The sequence below is a fragment of the Halichoeres trimaculatus genome, unplaced genomic scaffold (genome assembly GCF_033239565.1).
Source record: "Halichoeres trimaculatus isolate MK-OKI-2021-1 unplaced genomic scaffold, fHalTri1.1 fHalTri1_scaffold_19, whole genome shotgun sequence".
Lineage (NCBI taxonomy): Eukaryota > Metazoa > Chordata > Actinopteri > Labriformes > Labridae > Halichoeres > Halichoeres trimaculatus.
Window position 1 is genome coordinate 1,133,716 of NW_027437197.1, and position 15,645 is coordinate 1,149,360.

At 40.6% G+C, this 15,645-nt stretch overlaps 1 protein-coding gene across 1 annotated transcript in view; it reads right to left on the reverse strand.

The window, feature by feature from the left end:
• Positions 1-15,645, reverse strand: part of nalcn (sodium leak channel, non-selective) — a 95,710-nt gene that overhangs the window by 51,076 nt on the left and 28,989 nt on the right. The window lies entirely within an intron of this gene.

Below are 15,645 nucleotides of genomic sequence, written 5' to 3' on the forward strand. Positions count from 1 at the left end.
TTTTCTTCCAGATGAGTCTTTTTGTAGATGTAGTTATCTTCCCAGGGCTGTAAAACTTGAGGTTAGCCACAGGTGCATGGAAAGTTGTAACCAATTTAGTGTCAGTGCCTTTAATCATCAATACTCTCTGTAAGAAAAATAACAATTCTTTATTCCAATAATATTTTTTAAAGCTGCAGAGGAGTCAAAGAGCTGCTGGTTGCAGACCCTTGTTACTGAAGAACATAATGGAGTAGCACAGTCACAGTCGTGTTTTCTTCTTCTCTGAGGTGCCAGCTGAAGACAGCGGCGTATATAAATCGGTGGAAACAGAAAGGGCCAGCAGCTAAACTGCAGAAAATTCAAAGCAATCAAGAAGCTTTCATTGGCTGCTGGAGAAAAAACAGGCACCCAGACAGCAGCATCAGAGCGTATTCAGACAGCCCAAACAAGAGAGGAGAGGGCCAATAAATGTGTGTTATTTCCTGCGGGGATTGCTTCAGCATGGAACAACGACAGCAACATCACATAATAGGAACAATACCCACCACCCAGGCTGCGCCCCCCAACAATCCCACAAATCACGCTCCCCTCGCTCCCACAAAGACCGCACCGCGCTCCCTTTCAGACAATATGACAGATGTGATCACAGCCCTGAACTGCCTGCATGTATGTGGCAAAGCCAACAGCTTGTGAGTGGGAAGAAGCACTCGCCCTAAAAAAAGACTGCATGTGAGAGTGGCACAGCGAGGACGGCGGCGAAAAGCGAAAAACTGAGCGGAAGACTTAAAGACAGCTGAGTGAGGGAGTGTTTGCAGCGCTGCTGAGAGGATCAGATCCTCCCCAGGAGAACGGGACCAGTGCCATCCCACCTCCCACACACACACACACACACACACACACACACACACACACACGCTCTTAAGTCTTTAAAAAGTCTACAACGCATCAACTGCAAATAAGTTTGGTGCAACGCAAACAAGTCGTGGAGGAAATTATCGGAGAGAGCTCAAAGTTTTCGGATTGCACCAAGATTTCTCTTCTCTTTGTGAATAACTCTGACTTGTTTTACATACATTCCCTTAAGTTTTATTCTTCTAACACGACTGTAAACATTTATTTCTGCATTTAAATCCAGGAACGGAGCGTGATCACCTGCAGCTCCTGTAGCGAGGACCGTCCTGTTAGTAAAGATCGTTGGACAAAGACTGAAGATGTGAGGCCTGTGGAGGTAAAGATGCGTTTAGGGGTTGAACCTCCAAATAAGAGAATTATTGAAAGAACATTTTTCTGCTAAAAAGGAATCAAATCTATCCCTTCGTATTATCCTGGAGCCAGACTTTGAGCTGAACCAGGACTTGGGTCTGGGAGCTTCAGGATCGGGTGTTGGTGCAGAACTTACACACACTCCTCTACACACTCACTGGTTACTCGGCTCCTTGACTGAGATTGGACGTGACAAAGCAGTTTGACATTTCCAGCAACCAGACGCTTTCCCCCCATGGGTGTTTTGGCTGAAAGGACTTGTGTGTGTGTGGTAGTGTGTGTGTGTGAGTGTGTGTGAGAGCGATGGAGGCGGGCTGACAGAGAACAGAAAACGTGGCTCTGTGTATGACATGGTTGGCCATATTCTGTGTCAGCTCCTGGGACGCACACGGCTCAGAGCGAGCTGCAGCTGGAACGCCGTGTGTTTGCGACCTCTGCCACACGGAGACGCCGTCGACCCTGCCACAGAGTAACCTTTAAAAACTCTGCCTCACATTCCTCTTTTGGTGCATTTCAGCAGATAACGCTCCTGCTCTCCTCCTGGGGAAAGTGGCAGAGTTTGCCCCGCGCGGCTGAAGGCTCTGTCACACCGTTTACGGCCTGGAGATGTCAAAATCAATTTTTACAGCATCAATTGTGGAACAAGATGGCCGTCCCCTGCTGTTTGATGTTTCTTGTGAGCCTGTGTGTCTCTGAAAACCTTTCACACTTCTTTGATGGATGCTATTTATTTGTGGTGCCTCTGGCTGGCTCTTTGAAACACCAGGTGCACCAATGTGCGCACACACACACTCAGACACATTTTGAAAGCAGAAGCCACACACACACACACACACACTTACACACACAGTAAGTCGTGTCTTTGGCATTTGTCCAGGGATCGCTGGCATCTTTCTGTTTGATAGAAAGACAAGCTCCATTTACTGAGCGGCTGCAGTGGAACAGATTTTAGTCGATCGGTGGATTGGTCTGTGAGGAGTCAGAAGTCTCCAAACTTAAAAATATAGACTGATTTTATCACCGAGAGATAGCCAATTAAAATATCCTTTGACGTTCTTTGACATGCATGGCTGCCGTTTCAAACATATCAAAACAAATTCTGCAAAATGCAGCATGAGCTCGTCTCTTTTATTTGATGCACAGATTTTTCAAAGAAGAAGTTTTCCAGGTCGGTAAAAAGACTTAATTTAACTGATGTGTAATTTTGAAAGAGACTGTGAGGAAGATCTGTTTCATTTTGACTACACTTTGAAATGTGACAACAAGCTAACTTTGTCAGTTTGTTGCAGTTTAGCAGCTGCTATATTTCTCTCTCCTCACAGCCCGGTGCTCTGAGACGTGTCTGTAACGTGTAACGTTAGTGAATCCTGGTTCTGTCCTACCAGAGCTCATCTACCAACTCCAACCTCACCAAGCAGAGCTAACGTAACCTGGCTCTTCATTTTATTGATAGACTCTCAAGTTTGAACAGACCACTGCAGAATAACTGCTGACTGTGGGTTGGAGGCTACATTAGCAATAACAGTTTAGACTGTGTTTTAGCCTTTAGCTTGTGTTTCAGCCTTTACCCAGTGTTTTAGTTTTTGGCTCATATTTAAGCCTTAAGCTCAAGTTTTGGTCTTTAGCTTGAGTTAAAGTTTTCAGGTAGTATTTTAGCCTTTAGTTAATGTTTTAGCCTTTGGCATATGTTTGAACTTTAAGCTTGTGTTTTGTAGCCTTTAGCTAGTATTTGAGCCTTCAGCCATGTTTTCGCAGCTAGCTCGTGTTTTATCCTTTTGCACATGTTTTAACCTTTCGCTTGTGTTTTGTTGCCTTTGGCGAATATCTTAGCCTTGAGCTCATGTTTTTAAGCCTTGAGCTCGTATTTTAGCTTTAAGCTGTATTTTGTAGCATTTGGCTAGTATTTTAGCCTTAAGCTCTCTTTTGGTAGTTTTTAGCTAGTATTTTAGCCTTTAGTTAATGTTTTAGCCTTTTGCTTATGCTTTAGCCTTTGGCACATGTTTGAACTTTTAGCTTGTGTTTTGTAGCCTTTAGGTAGTATTTTAGTCTTTAGCTCATGTTTTAGCCTTTGGTATATGTTGTAGCCTTTGGTATATATTTTAGCCTTTAGCTTGTGTTTTTGTAGCCTTTAGCTAGTATTTAAGCCTTAAGCTCTTTTTTGTAGTGTTTAGCTAGTATTTTAGCCTTCAGCCATGTTTTAGCAGTTAGCTTGTGTTTTATCCTTTTGCACATGTTTTAACCTTTAGCTTGTGTTTTGTTGCCTTTGGCAAATATTTTAGCCTTAAGCTCATGTTTTTAAGCCTTTAGCTCGTATTTTAGCTTTAAGCTGTATTTTGTAGCATTTGGCTAGTATTTTAGCCTTAAGCTCTATTTTGGTAGTGTTTAGCTAGTATTTTAGCCTTCAATTTGTGTTTTTCTAGCTTTTAGCTTCTGTGTTAGCCTTTAGCTTGTGCTCTATCTCTGTCCTGTTTCTCTTTCTTCTGCTCTTCTGTCCTTTTTCTGTCTGACAGTTAGGCTCCAGTGTCCACCATCACTACAAAATTAATCACAGAAATCGTTTTCAGCAGAGAAAAACTCAGATCTCTCGTCTCTCTGCTTAACTTCATCAGCTGGCGTGCTGTTGTCATAGAGATTTGGACGTGCCGTAAATCGATCTGGTCCTGCTCAACCCGATCATCTATATTGGAGTTGATAATCTCATATTAAAGGGTGGATTAGGATCAGGCAGATATCTAGAGAGTAGACTTTTCAAAGTCACACAGAAACTCCTCACAGGGACTTTGAATAAAAACCAGATATATAGAGAAAACATCAGTGATAAGAAGAAGCAAACAGCGTGGTCTTTTCATCACGCCTCCTTTTGTTCTTCATCATTAAATTTATGCTCAGTGAATTTAAACAGTGAGGCCTGACCCCACAGCCTGAGATAAACATCAATCTAACACCAGAGGTGAGACAATCCAAACAACAAGTCCCAGCAGAATCAGCTGTTAGCGCAGAGGACGGCGATCTGGGAGAGGTTGAGGGGGTTGATGTGCATCATACCTGGAGCGCCTCCAGCGTCTGGACTGTAACACGGCGCGGACCGAGAGGCAGACTGACAGACCAACGCCGGCTTCCTTCCTCACCCTCCGTCTGTTCCCTGTCTCTGCCAAGAAGGACAAATGCTCTTTCTGCCGGTACATGAGAGAGGAGTGTGGCACATGTGCACGGAGCTGGCAGGATGTCGCGGCGTTCACACAGGAATTGTCACCAACAGGCTGGGCCTTGTTCTGGCAAACGTCTCCCGCTACAGTTTTCTCTCCACCATGTTTACCGAGATTAGGAGGAAACTGAGTGGGATTACAGACTGCTTCACTTGACTCGTCTCTTCACTGCTGTTTGTTGACGAGTGGTGATAATGAGAGCGTCTAGATTCTGGCGTTTGGATGGTAAACAGCTCTGAACAAAACAAGAAGAGCAGGCAGACTCCTTCAGAATCCACTGTCACATCCTGGCAGGAGCACGGCGCTGAAGAACGGAGGTTTGTGCTGAGGGAGTGGGCGTGTTAGATCTCGCTGGGCTGGGGATGTAGTGAGGTGAACCACCTTGGCTTATTACGGCCTGGACAGGAGCGGGCTGACTCATGGCTCTGGCTGAAAACAGGTCTTAATAAAACATGATGGTCTGCCTGTCTGCAGCCTCCTACTCTTAATAAACGCCGCTGTGCTGCTGCCACCTCTGAGTTCCTCCTTTAGACGCCTCGTCTTATTTCACCTCAGCGAGCGTCGCTGCACGTGCATCGGGCTGATTTCAGCCACACAATAACAAACAGGGAGGCTCATTAACCACAAACTACTGACATCTGCTGTGAAGTAGTCTGGGGATGTGACCGTAAACTGGACAGGCTGGCATCAAATACTGAACTTTTTTGGTCCCTATGATATAAAAAATAACACAAATTAGTGTCAGTATTTGGATGTTTGATGATCATTTCTTAAAGGCTCAAAAAGAAAATGGAAAGTAAGGTTTGGATAAAAAGAAAGTGAAATGGGCCACACTGAGTTATGGCAACAAGGCCTCGTGATGTTTTGAGCTGAAGTCTCACTTCATGATTACAGGTAAACTATCATGATTTAACCATACTCTTATCAAAAGACTTTAAGAATCTTAGAGAAGAGGTTTCCTGCTTTTAATGATGTCAACCTGCAAGCTAAGTATTCATGCTTAATATGTGGCAGGACATTAGCAAACATCAAAAATGATGAGTTGAGCAACCTTATCAATATACTTTATCAAATTCAAGTATTATACAAACATTTTCAAATGTTTGAAAATTAATTACATTTTTGAAAAATTCATAAATTTTGAGGGTTTTTTTCAAATTAATAACATTTCAAATTTTTCCAAATGTATTTAATTTGAAATATTTTCAAATAAATAAAATATTAAATTTTTGCATATTTAATAAATTTAATAAAGTTTTGGAAATGTATTAAATTTGACATTTTTAAAAATATTAAATTTCATTTTTTTTGCAAATTCATTAAAATTGAAATTTTTGAAATTTTATTACATTTCAAATTTATGCAATTTTTTTAAAATAAATAAATTTTTGCAAATGTATTAAATTTGATTTTTTTTTGCAAATTCATTTAAGTCCAATTATTACTTTTTTTTATTTCAGCAAATTTTTTAAAAATAAAAAGAATGCAAATTTGTGGAAATTTCACATTTTTTGCATTTTTTTAATCTTAAGAATTTTTTTTGTTGTAATTTTTGCACATTGATTTAAAATGAAAAAACGAAGACATCAGATGTAAAACGTAACAAAATAAAAAACTTCTAATTTAGATAAGTATTCACTGGATTTTAACTAGATAAAGATCTTGTTAAATGTAGGATTTTGACATTTTGATTCTAAAAGTAAAATGAGAAATTGCTGAGATAAACACAAGATTTTCTCAAACTCTGACATCACTTATTGGTGAATCTTGATGTATGGCTAAGCCCCGCCCTCAAAGGTGATGAGCCAATCACAGTGCATCTGCAGAAAGCAAGTTTTTGTTCATTTTCTTCTTAGATTTTCAGTTTAAAAACGGTCAAACTGTGTTCATGAGGTACACGTAACTCTGACAAAAGGTATCCTGAGAGACTACTTTTTTCTACTTTTTGTTCTTTGGTGATAGAACATCATTGTTAGCTGTTGTCCAAAGGGCTTTGGTTAAACTAACGTTAGCTTCTGGAGCTTAGCTTCATTAGTTTATCTGTAAAAGCCAAGATAACCAAGGTTTTTAAACGTTGTCCTGAATGATTCAGTGTAAATCCTGTAGCTCCAAACTAACAGAGACACACTCTTGGTAAAGATGGTAAAAAGGAGGTTATATTTCTGTCCTGACCAATACTGATCCTCTGTCTTGTTTTCTGAGATGCTAATGCTAACCAGATGCTGTTTGGAACCTGTAAATTTAGTTTGAAGCTTTTTATCAACCTTCAACAATAAAATGGACTTCAGAGACTTTTGATGACTGAAAGATGATCTGTGATCTTTCTGTCTCCAAAAATCATCAACAGCATCCTGGAAAACGTCTTTTTCTGTGACACCTGCCTGTCATCTGTTACTTAATGTTCACGTTTGTCAGAGTGAGTTTAGCAGAGGCGTTTAACCCTGAGTCTGTTGGTGAATGAGGATGTTTCTGTGTTTCTCCTGTTCATGTGTTTTTTCTCTGTTTGGTCATTTTTCTGTCTGAAACACGCTCTCTAAAAGTTATTCCCCTCCCTCTCTCCTGTTTTCCTCTGCAGCCCATCGCTCTCCTCCCACACACACACAAACTGACCTTAACCTTGACACTGTGTGTGTATGTGTGTGTATGTGTAAGAGCTGGGAATGATCCGAGCAGTGTCGCTGGGGGAGATCCAGCGGGTGAAGATTGGTGGCAGGGGTAAAAAGAGGGTTTGAGAGAATCAATAACCTGGTGCTCTGGAGGGAGAGGTCAGAGAGGTGTTTCTTTCATTGGACTTCAGATCCCCTCCAGTGAGCTGCCGGCTCATCCATCACTCTCTATTTAGCCAGGTGTGGGGAGGACGTCTGCACAACTGCTCATCCAACACCAAGAAATGCTAAGCTAATTCCCTTTGTCTCTATTCAAAGCGTTGTCTTCTTTACGATCCAGAAACTCCTGTGCTCCCTGGTTCATATCTGAACTACGTCATACGCCTATTTTCTCCAGCGGAGCTACACCTGTGTGGAGTGTCACCCTCTATTTTTGCTTATAGCTCCAATCATCAGTGTAATTACGGCTCGGAGGAGCACCGGGGGCTAATTAGCAGAGCAGGTCTGTGGGGAGAGGAACAGGACACGTCATTAACCTTCACTGGTCTGTGCGGCTGATGGAGAAAAACACAAAGAGAAGCAGAAAGTATCTGAGAGCAGTCAGCGAGCTGCTCCAGAAGTGTTATGAATTAAATAAGACATTATATAAGAGTATTACATGAATCTGTTGTTCTGGCACCTCAATGGTGAGACAAATGACTATTCCTCCGTGCATTCAGGATTACAAAATAAGGTTTCAGACTCCACTGGAGGCTGTGAGGGCTACGAATATGAGAGAGACTTCTTTCTGTTTAGAGACAGCTCTGAGTCGCTCAGCTTGTTTTATTTTTTAACAGTTGCAGAGGAGGGACAAACCCCAGTCTCTACGACCCCCTGGGCAGCAGGTTATTCTTATTCCTAAGTTAGCTTCATGGAATAAACAAAGTACGCTCACTAGCCACTTTATTAGGCACACCTGTCAGACTACTCGTAACGTGAATTTCTTATCAGCCAATCACATTGCAGCAACTCAGTGCATTTATTCATGTAGACATGGTGAAGATGATCTGCTGCAGTTCAGCTGAGCATCAGAATGGGGAAGAAAGGTGATTTAAGTCACTTTGAAAGTGGCATGGTTGTTGGTCTAAGTATTTCAGAAACTGCTGATCTACTGGGATTTTAACCCACAACCATCTCTAGGGTTTACAGAGAATGGTCCCAAAAAGAGAAAATATCCAGTGAGCAGCAGTTCTGTGGGACAAAATGCCTTGTTGATGCCAGAGGTCAGAGGAGAATGGACAGACTGGTTGGAGCTGATAGAAAGGCAACAGTAACTCAAATAACCACTGGTTACAACCGAGGTCTGCAGAAGAGCATCTCTGACCCTGAGAATGATAAAATCTCAACCCGATCCTCCAGAAATCTAAACTTCTCAGATTGAGGAGTAAAAGGAAAGGAGCCAGGAGTGTCAGCTGAGCTGGATGTGATGATAGATGACAGATGTTTTCAGATGTCAGAGTGAATCCTTCTCTTCCTATCCGCTGTGTGTGGGATGACTTTAAACAGATGATAAATCTTTGCTCCGCTCTGAGCTGTGTTTGGGTCTGAAGCACCTTCAGCAGGAGAAGTTCGCTTTCTCTCCGCCCCGTCTCTGAACGGAGCAGGTGGTCAATCAATTATGTGTTACCTCCAACTGCTGCAGACCCAGACAGACCCAGACCAACACACACACACACACACACACACTTCACAGACTTATGGACACACACGTCCACACATGGACAGACGTCAGCGGGCAGATTGACAGACTGACGGTGAGACACTCGGAGGCCTGACCAGACACGAACAGGTGGTTTAAGAGACACGCTGAACATGTGCGGGTGAGCTGGCAGCAGACAAACACGAGAACACACACACACACACACACACACACACACACACACACACACACACACACACACACACACACACACACACACACACACACGCTGCCTGTAGATAGCGCCCACCTGCCAGCCCTGAAACATTTTAATCATTTGACGGCCAATTACTCTGAAGGCAGGCAGAGCAGAACAGAAACTCACACTTCACTTCCCTGGCTCTCACAGATGGGCCTGCAGGCTGCATCTCCACCGCCCGCCTGTCTGTCTGCCTGTCTGCCTGTCTGTCTTCACTCTACCTGTCTGCTCTGCCAGCTCCGCTGCGTCCTGCTCTGGGTGAGGAAGCAAAGTAATAAGGTGCTTGGCCAGGCTTTGGAGGGATGGAGACGGGATATCCATTGTTAATCTGAAAAGTGTTGTACTTCCTTAGAGTCTGTTAAACCAAAGAGCAGAAAGAAGGAACCTAAACTCAAGTTTTCCTCAACAAACTGATTTACCATACCTTCATCTGTGACTTATTAAGGTCTGCAACCTTTTAGCCTCAGCTCACCTGGATTAAAGTCATTCAGGAGCCACAAAAACTACTTTCCCTTCACAATAAAGACAGTAACGTGTAAAAATGTCTATATTTAGTTAGAATCTAGTAAATAAATATTGAAAAAAAGTTTCTTTAATCTATTAATTTGTACATGTGATGGCTTAGGTTTTCATTTCCAATAAATGAGCCAAAATTACAAAAAAAAAAAAAAAACATATTTATAAAAAAATAAAATAAAATATAAAAAAGAAAAAAATTCAAATTTAAAAAATTTGCATTTTTTTAATTGTAAAAATTTGCCAAAATAATCGGTTTCTTTTTTATTTTGCAATTTTTGATTATTTCAATTTTTTTAATGAAATCTTATATTCACAATCAGACTACCAAGTGCAAAAAAGTTCTCAATATAGTCAGACTCTTGTGAATAAATATCTAAATGAGAAGTTTTTTGAATTTCTTAATTTCTACATGTAATTTTGCAAAAAAAGCAAAAGTTAAAAAATTCATTTTTTAAAATTTGCAGAGAAGATGCAAGAATTAAAATAAATACATTTGCTATTTTTTGTTTTTTAAAAATTTGCAAAAAAAAATCAATTTATAAAATTTCAAAAAAATGAAAATTTAATTAATTTGCAAAAATTATTATTATTATTTTTTTTTAGAAATTTCCAACTTAATAAAAAAATTTATATATTTTTTTAAAATCTCAAAATTATTGAATAATACTTGAATTCAATAACACATATTAATAATGTTGTTCAACTCATCATTTTTCAGTTGTTAGCTAATGTCTTGCCACATATCAATCCTGTATATTAGTCCAGCACGTTGTCAGTTAAATGAATCCATCCACACAGAATTAAAATCAGTATTTTCTTCCAGATTAGTCTTTTTGTAGATGTAGTTATCAGACCAGGGCTGTAAAACTTGAGGTTAGCCACAGGTGCATGGAAAGTTGGTGGGCTGTTGATGTTGGAGGAGGTGAAGTAGAGCGGTGGCAGGCTTTATTGACAGATGGGATGAAGATTTAGTTCAACTAAATGTTAACGCAGGATTTTATTTAGTGTCAGAGTCTTTATTCATCAATACCCTCTGGAAGAAAAATAACAATTCTTTATTTTAATATTTTTAAAGCTACAAGGAGCCAGTGCAGAGGAGTCAAAGAGCCCCATGAGGCTCCAGAGCCACAGGTTGAAGACCCTAACTCATTACAATCCGTCACCTTTTTTCGTCCTAATTATTTCTGCTGATATTTGTACACTGACATGATGGTGTTTAATAAAGGTATGATTCACTCTGTCAGACACCTAAACTGTCCCAAACATTAAAAACATTCAGACAATAAAAGAACCATCTGCAGCCCAAATGTTCCCTTTGGTTTCACAGCGTCTGAATCAGACGGACAGACGTTTGCTTCTCTTCATGTTTCTCTTCATCACGTATCAAAGTAAATCACCAACAGTCCTCATCGTGTTCACAAACAAAGGAAGCACCTTCAGTGAAAGCTTTAATAAACTGGATTATTTCTTTCTGAACAGACTCTGCCTAACAAACGTGGAGTTTCCTGACACCATAATTTAAATGTTTTTAAAGCCAGTTTCTTGATGTCTGAGCATGTTGTGAAACGCTGTCAGTGGGTGACTGAAAACAATGGGTAATCTTTAAACTGAGCTCTACGTGACGTGTGTCAGAGTCACTCTGAGTCCTATTCAACTTTTACTCTGCGTGGTTATTATTCGCCTCGTTTGACACGTCGGTGCCTCCAGTGGGCTGAAATTTAAATAAAAACAAAAGTAGAAAGAAGAGGAACTTCTGACTGGATTTAAACTCCAAATGCTCACTTCGTTTAAGCTTTAAAGGTACAGTCTGCAGGATTTTCCTAAAAATTAGGAACTCAACTTTTACAGGAATAATCCTGCTCAATCGTCTCCTCTGGGCCTCTGAACATGTGTTAGTGTCTGTGTCTGCCTTTACCCCTTCTTCTGCCTGGATGTTGGTGTTTTAGTTGAGTGGGTGTGGTTTCATCAACCAATCTCAGTGCCCCCATGTGACTTTGGATGTTGATTAACGAGAGGGTAGAGGCTAATCAGAGCGGCTATGATAGTGGACGTAGCACAGAGGAAGAAAAACAACCAAACAGATAACGCTTTTTCCTAAATGAGGAGGAAGCTTGGCTCGACTTTCACTCGCTTTCATGAACTTGGAGAGCAGCACGGGATGAAAAGCGACGCAAGTTAGCTTTCTGCTAACCAGATATGTGTAAATACCTGTGATTAGCTTGTGCTAGCATGCTAAGTCAGGTGCACGGCTCTGGAGTGATGCTACAGGTGGTTGCTTGGCTAAAGAGTGTGTTCATGTAGCTTCGGTCAGAGGCTGTGGGTGTGCTGCTGCTGGCACTGAGCCAAGGACGAGGAGCCCAGTTTGAATGTTGTGTTTACGAACAAGTAACTAAAACTCCTGCAGAAGCTACCTTTAAATGTAGCTGTGAATTTTAAGTTTCTTTAGGACCAACAGGCCGCAGAGGGCACAAATATACCAGTTAATGGATTTCAAAAATCAAGGAAACAAGAAATAAACAGTTTTCTTGTTGCTGTTAGCTGGTGAGACGAGCAGGAGAGCTGAAAAATATCATTTTGAAAGAGTAAAAACATGCTAACTTCAAACTTCAAGCTTCATAACCTCTGGTCTTGGTTACTCGCCATCATTTAGTCGGGTAAGTTGCAGGATCTTGCAGTGATTAGTACTTCTGTGCTCACCCAAATATCTTGGTAACTTTTTTTTAAGCTGAAATGTTCTTAGATCGCTGGTTGTAGCTGTGTTTAGGCTGATCCAGCTGTTTCTAACATCCCCAATTTCCGAGCCAAGACCTTGAAAAGACCGCTTTGAATATGAGCAAAAAGGAATCTGTAGGTTTTTATTTCTCTTTCAGCTTCCCTACTTGTTATTTTGCATGCTGCATTCTTAAAAACATTAATAAGAGGTTGGGAGGGTACTTTTAACAACTGAAATGTGCTCATGGCTCTCTGCTTTTCTGTGAATAAGTAACTTTTAGCATGCAGTGAGCAGAAAAATGATCAATGGATCACATTTTAAGAAAAAGCTTCATGTTGGGCTCAGATTGCAGAGACGCAAACATCACCAACACACCAGCTCCCTCCCTGCAGACTGAGAGCTGCTCTCTGTGTTTCTCTCACACGTGTCACACTGTGTTTGACAGCAGACATCTATCACCGTTTCTGGACCGCTGCCCTGAGCTGAAACAGTCCATGTGATGGAGGTGTGAGTTGTTCTACACCCTGACCCCCTAAAACACTCTGCGACTCCGTCCGTCGCACAGGAAGTCGTGATCGCAGTCTACATCCTGGAGGCGCTGCGGTGTAAAAATATCAGGAGGTTGAACTGGTGTGGGTAAAGTGCCACGGAGCGGTGACATCAGACTGGAAAGTGTTTTATCGCTCAGAAAAGTTGGTACGAATGAAATCTATTCTGGATCAACTCTCACTTTTTCATTTCAGCTGGTTTCGACTCTGCCGTGTCTAATTTTCCGTCTGTTAACCCTTGGTTTAAGCAGCATCCGTCTCATCACAGAGACACAGGAAAAGCGGTTTTGCTCTGAGAAAACGTGGCAGATGAAGCAGTGTTTGGGTGATCCTGGTTGTGGAGCGCGGGGCTCAGAGGGAAGTCAGTCGTGTTTATCCCTCTGGTTATCCCTCTTTCTAAATCTCGCCTCCAACTGATGATGAGGCTCCAGGGGACATGCTGCTTTAATGGGAGCGCTGCATATTTCACGTTCTCCTCTACCCCACTTTCCCAGTTTGATTCTTCTCAGAGCTTTGTTTGTGTGCAGCTCTGGATCAGTACTTTCTGCGTTGACAGCCGTCCTCTGACTCTCCTGTCAGTCTCTCACAGCGCGGACTCAGCCTTTACTCCACACCTCTATCAACAGAGCAGCAGCTGAGCGAAACGCCGCTGCCTGCTGCCCGCTGCGTTCTGCTTATCTTTAAAGCCCAAGCTTTGGGATCACATTGACCAGGGAAGAAACAGCAGCATCCATCATGTCCACGTCGTTTAAAACTCATCTGTTAGTGAAGGGACATCATTAGAGCGCTTCTTCACATCAAACACCAGCCTCCCTTCATTTACAGTCTCATCATTTAGCGCTTCGACGCAGACAAACGTGGAAATAATAAGGTGACAGAGCCTGCATCTGTGGCTGCTGTTAAAAGATGAGGTTTACTGACTGTGTTTACACAAAGAGCTCAGATATCAAGGGAGACATCTGAACAAAAACAGAGTGACACAGACACCGCTCTGCGTTTGGTATTCAGGGAAGTTCAGGAAGACGTTTGTGCAAGTGTCAGGTTTCATCTGAACTGAAGGTTTACTCCTCAGTGTGTGACAGTGTGTGTGTGTGTGTGTGTGTGTGTGTGTGTGTGTGTGTGTGTGTGTATGTGTGGAATATGGAGCTCATATTGTGGCAGTTTATTTATGTGTGTGTAAATGCATCCTCAAATACATGAACTAATCCAAAACTGTGTTAAATATTAACAAATGTGTGCAAAAATCTACGAATGTGTGAAAATCTAAAAACATGTGCAATAAATGTGAACAATCAATAAATGTTTGTGCAAATTAACACATGTGTGTGCAAATCTACAAATGTATGCAAATATCTACAAATGTGTTAAAATCTAATAACTTGCAAAGCTATGAATGTCTGTGCAAATCCACAAATGTGTGTGTTAATCTACAAATTAGTGTGCAAAGATCAAAGAATGTGTGAAAAACTTAAAGCATGTGCAAATCAATGAATGTGTGCACAAATCTACAAATGTGTATGTTGATCTACAAATGTGTGAAAATCTACAAATGTTTGTACAAACATGCAAATTAAAAAAGGGGTGGGTGGGTCTACAAATGTGTGCAAATCTACAAATGTGTGCAAATCTACAAATGTGTGCAAATCTTCAAATGTGTATGTTAATCTACACGTGTGCAAATCAAAAAATGTGTGCACAAATGTCCAAATGTCTTCACAAATCTACAAATGTGTGCACAAATGTCCAAATGTTTCACAAATCTACAAATGTCTTCACAAATCTACAAATGTGTGTGTATAAATCAACAAATGTGTGCAAATCTACAAATGTGAGCAAATCCACGTTTGTACGAAGCTTTAAAACGTGTGCAAATCAATAAATGTGTGCACAAATCTACAAATGTGTATGTTAATCTACAAATGTGTGCAAATCAAAAAATGTGAGCAAATCTTTAAACTTGTGCAAATCAAAAAATGTGTGCACAAATGTCCAAATGTCTTCACAAATCTACAAATGTGTGCACAAATGTCCAAATGTTTCACAAATCTACAAATGTCTTCACAAATCTACAAATGTGTGTGTATAAATCTACAAATGTGTGCACAAATCTACAAATGTGTGCACAAATCTACAAATGTGTGCACAAATCTACAAATGTGTGTGTATAAATCTACAAATGTGTGCACAAATCTACAAATGTGTGCACAAATCTACAAATGTGTGCACAAATCTACAAATGTGTGTGCAAACTATAAATGTGTGTGCACAAATCTTCAAATGTTTCTTCACAAATCTACAAATGTGTGCACAAATCTACAAATGTGTGCACAAATCTACAAATGTGTGCACAAATGTCCAAATGTTTCACAAATCTACAAATGTCTTCACAAATCTACAAATGTGTGTGTATAAATCTACAAATGTGTGCACAAATCTACAAATGTGTGCACAAATCTACAAATGTGTGCACAAATCTACAAATGTGTGTGCAAACTATAAATGTGTGTGCACAAATCTTCAAATGTTTCTTCACAAATCTACAAATGTGTGTGTATAAATCTACAAATGTGTGCACAAATCTACAAATGTGTGCGCAAATCTACAAATGTGTGCACAAATCTACAAATGTGTGTGCAAACTATAAATGTGTGTGCACAAATCTTCAAATGTTTCTTCACAAATCTACAAATGTGTGCACAAATCTACAAATGTGTGCACAAATGTCCAAATGTTTCACAAATCTACAAATGTCTTCACAAATCTACAAATGTGTGTGTATAAATCTACAAATGTGTGCACAAATCTACAAATGTGTGCACAAATCTACAAATGTGTGCACAAATCTACAAATTTGTGTGCAAACTATAAATG